Here is a 4,860-nt window from a genome sequence, read left to right on the forward strand (position 1 = left end):
TGAAGAGTTTGAGCAAAATGCTTCTCACTTTGAGTTGGTTATTTTGGTAGTTGTATACTAGAAATCTTTAGATTTCTCTACAAGCTTAGTATTCTTTGACTTGTCTCTTGTGTGAAATAGGAAAAATCACACAACTTTTTGTATAATGAGAATATATTCTCAAGTATAGTTTTGACCTTTTCAATATTCTTGGCCAATACAACTTGGTATAGTGTTATTTCACTAGCTATTTTCTCATTCACTTTCCCTTGAAACTTCCTTTTAGACCATTCCATGAGTTTCAAATTTGTCTTGTGGTCTTCACTTGTCACCTGGTCAACAATATTTGACAGTTGTTCCATAATAGGATTTGTCTCATCTGGTGACTATAAGTTGAAGGCATCCATAAAGATGTCCTTAATCTCATGCAATGTTTTCTTATGTTTATACTCCTTCCTGAGTATTTCTTGCCTCTTTCTTCTATTCAATGCATCCTGCATCTCTGTGATCTGCTCAATCCTAATTGTCTTGGAGTCATAGGTAGGTATGAAAATTTCTTCATTTAATTGAGGGTCTCCATAGTGAAATACCCTAGTCTCTTTGGTTGAGCTCAAGCTTGGTGTAGATATTTGCAAAGGTATGGCATTAGTGCTCAACTTCTAAAGAGTTTTTGTAGGAGTACCTATTTTTGGTAACTCTACCAATATTTGTATTACAACCTACTCCTCTTCTTTTGATTTTCCTCCTTTTCCTCATCTGTTCTCCCATGATCAATCATAATAATTTTAGGTGTACCTATTGACTGTACTATAGGATCAGATATAGCAATCTACCTTGTTTGCTCTATGTGTTTCATTGCCTCTATACTCAACTTTTGCATTGTGGTATCAACTATTGCAATTGGTGGTGGAAGCATTAGTAGTTGACCTATAGTAGTGATAGAGATGTTAGAAGGTGATTATTGTGGTTTCACCCTGTCTCTAATTAGTTGTACTATGGCCTTTTTCAACTCATCTATACTCACCAATACTAGATTTGTGCATAATTGTGCTTGTAGAGTTGATTGATGAAGGATCTTCTTGAGATCCTTTGTAGTTAGTGGATTGATGTTTTGACATGATTTGTTAGTAACATACTTTACAATTATTGTGTCTATAGGTGTTATGGTTACATGAGGAGGGCTAGGAGGTGGCAATTGTGTGTCTTCCACACTCTAGTCTTGTTGTTGTTCCTGTTCAACTATTGCCATTTGATCTCCTTTATGTGTCTTCTCCCCCTCACCTTTTTCTTTCTCCTCTTCATTTTTCTTCTCTTCTTCTTTCTTTTCTTCTTATTTCTTTTCTTCTTCTCCTTTCCTTGTTTCCCCTACTTTTGTTTTTTCTTCTTTCTCCTTCTCACTAGCCTTGGCTTTATTTACATCTGCATCCTTTTTGTCTTGTCTGTCCTTGTCATCTATTATGTTATATATTTATTTCCATAATCTTATTGATTTTGGACTACTTCAAAAAAAAAAAATTTTGATTCTAAAGGCTCTATCCTTTGGTGCAAATTATCCACCATGTTTCTTGTTAGCCTTAGTTATTTGATCTCTAGTCAAATCAGGCATCACTTGTGCTAGTGTTGATTCTCTTATTTCCTTCTCCATTTTTAAACAATAAAGCCATTTATTTTCAATAATCTCATATAACTCCCTAGGCATAGTATTTTCTAACTCAAGAGGTGTATTCTTAAATTTTTCCATCATGGCATACACTGACTCTTCTATCTTGTTTTTATCCTCTCTACTTATTGAAATCAATATTTTTCAAATTAGTAAAATCTGCATTCTTAACATTATCACAAATTTTATCTATATGTGTCTTAGGACGATGACTTACCACTCTAAATTGGCTAATGTCCTCTAATTGAGTTCTTTCCTCTTCATTAGACTTTGGTTGTGCTACATATTTCCTCCTTTTCTTTTGTACTTCACCAGTCTTCTCAGTGGCCTTCTTCTTTTCTTTCACTTGCTCCTTGGCCTTTTGAGTAGAGGACATTGTCGTAGCTCTTGTTGTAGGTGTCTACTTGGCTTGTGTTGTTTATGTAGCCTTCTTGGCTTTGGGCTGAGCTTTAGCCTTTCTTTTCTTTGACTCATCTTGTGTTGGTGCTTCCTTGTCACCTTCCTCCTTATCATCACATAAGCCTTGAGTTAATTCCATTGGGCCTTGCCCCTATTCACCTTCTTCATCACCATCTTCTTCCTCATCTACATCCTCTGCATCTATTGCTTCTTCAATTTTTGCACCAAATTTCTTCTTTATCTTCTTTACCAGTTTATCCTTCCTCTTTAAGGTGAAGGTTGTTTCTAGTTTGATATCTACATTGGAACACACAACATCATATGTTCCAAAGTGAGGTGCCTCCTTATCAATCTCTTTTGCAAGAAATGCTATGATTACTACTAAGGCTTCATCAACATCTATCTCATAACCTAATGGCCTTAGCCATCTCACCCTTGGATCTGTTGCTTTGATATAAGTGAAATCAATGTCAACTAAGAAGAAGATGTCATTGACATGTTGTTCAAATAGGAAAACTGGTATTCTCAGTCTTTGCTTCATGAATTTCTTAAAATCCTCATAATAACTTTTCATAAGAGAGTCAAAGTTGTCTCTCATTTGCTCACTATACTTATTGATTTGAGTAATTGCAGATTTGTTTGAATTCTAGTTAACTTTCCCAAAATATGGGAATACTTCCAAAACATAGAAAAATATGCAGATAAGGACTGATCCAAACTTACAATGAGTATCTTTGGATCTTCTTATTGCTCCAAGATTCTCCATGGTTTGTTGCAACATTAATTCTAATAGATCATATGCATGATCTTTCTTGACAAGTTTATATGCCACATCCACAACAATGCACAATACACTATTCAATCTACTACATTGATAAAACTTGTGAGAAATGATTCTTACTGCAAAATCTAGAAGGGGATCTATGATTGTGTCAATGGTCATGCCCCTCTTATTCCATTTTACCCTAGTGTTCTTTTCAATGGCCTCTTTTGAGTTGCTTCTTAGGGTCTTATGCCAATCTAGGGTTGGAAAGCTCGTAACCCTATGCACTATTTTCTTCATTATCTTCATGAGTCCTCCTTCTAACCACAAAAAACCATTGTGTATCCTACTGAGAACAATTCTTATCCATTCCATTTTGAAGCCTATGGGGTAAACTAGGGCATGGGTTAAACCCTTCTTCTCAACTATCTGAAATTCATCCTTCAATATCTTGTTATCACATAGTTTATCATAGGCTTGAAATATCTTAAGGTCTCCTACTACACCTATCTTGCAATTGTAACACTTCCTAACATCCTGTACCATGATGACTTTGGGTGGAATAATGGACAATGTACTAGCAGGGTCATTTTTGTAGGTGACTTCTAGGATTGGCCTAAATTAAGGTTATTTGACATCGTTACTAACCAATTAGAACTCAAAACCTTCCTTATCCTTTGGGTTCTTAGAGCTAGAAGTCATTTCACTGATCTAGGGTTTTAAAAGATTTAAATTTTAACACTGCACGACTTGACATTTGAAGAATACCATAGATTGACAAAATTTGTGCTTGATTGCTGTTGAAATCTGTACAAATGGCTTCTATGCTATTCTTTGATCTCTTCTATGCTCTTCTTGTCTTTTCTTTGCTTTTGAATGGTGTGAAATGATAAAAAATTGACCTAATACCTTTCAAAACCTAGCATTAAATGCTTAGTGCATACAATTGTACACTTACCTCTTGAAGGTTTCAACATGACTCTACTTCCATTGGTCTTCCATTACTCAGCACTAACTGACAACTCAGTCACAATTAACAACTCCACATTCATTACCATTTACTTAGCATTTGTGGACAACGAAATCTAAAGTTTTTGACTTTGCATCTTGATTCATGTTGTTTTCTTCTTTGCAATGCTTGATTATCTTGGGATTGATGTATGATATAACTTTGTATGTTAGTCCCAAACATATATTCATGCTTAGTTGGATGAAGTGTGATCACTTGACCTATTAGGTGAAGTGATCCCTTCATTTGATGAGCTACACTCATCTTTCTTCTTCCAAGTCTTATTCATTTGTCCTCTAATGTGTTCAACAACAACCTTCTCTTTTCCTTTGTTGACTTCTTCCTTGGGTTCCTTTGACTTTGTTGGGAAATTCCTACTAATGTGACTAGTCTTTAAGCAACTAAAACATGTGGTTTGACTTAACCATGTGCTGTAGTTCCCTCTAAAATGTGTCCTTATGCAATTTTTAGTAATGTGTCCATATTTTTGACATAGTGACAGCTATACCTAGTGTTATAGTCCCAATTGCAGTGATGACCATAGTTACCTTCTCTTGTTGTCTGATTTGATGTCCTCATAGGCTTTGATCTACACTCAAAAGCTCTATGTCCATACTTCTTGCAATTGTAACAATGACCTTAAAATTTTGGTGTCTTGATAGTCCTTGTCCTACATTCATGTGCTTGATGCCCTTTCTTTTTGCACTTGTGATAGTAGCTCGTATTCTTAGGCTTATCATGTTGATTGGTCTTCTTACTACTACATACATTAGTAGTGTGTCCCTTTTTACCATAGAAATGACAAGCGGGCTTTGTGTTCTTACCTTTGTTGCTACTTCCTTCTATAGTCTTGGATGATTCTCCTTGTTCAGTGTTGATGTAACCAAGTCTTGAAGTATCATTACTAGCCCTTGGTGATTTCAATAGTTGATCAAAGTACTTGATAGACTCATTGGGTTTGTTGAAACTTTCTACAACATCCTTCTATCTTTTTAGCTCATTTTGTAGTTGCTCATTCTGTATCTTTAATGTAGAGATCTCAATGTCTTT

Source organism: Cupressus sempervirens, chromosome 3 (genome assembly GCF_028749045.1).
Source record: "Cupressus sempervirens isolate cs-2001-9-10 chromosome 3, ASM2874904v1, whole genome shotgun sequence".
Classification (NCBI taxonomy): Eukaryota; Viridiplantae; Streptophyta; class Pinopsida; order Cupressales; family Cupressaceae; genus Cupressus; species Cupressus sempervirens.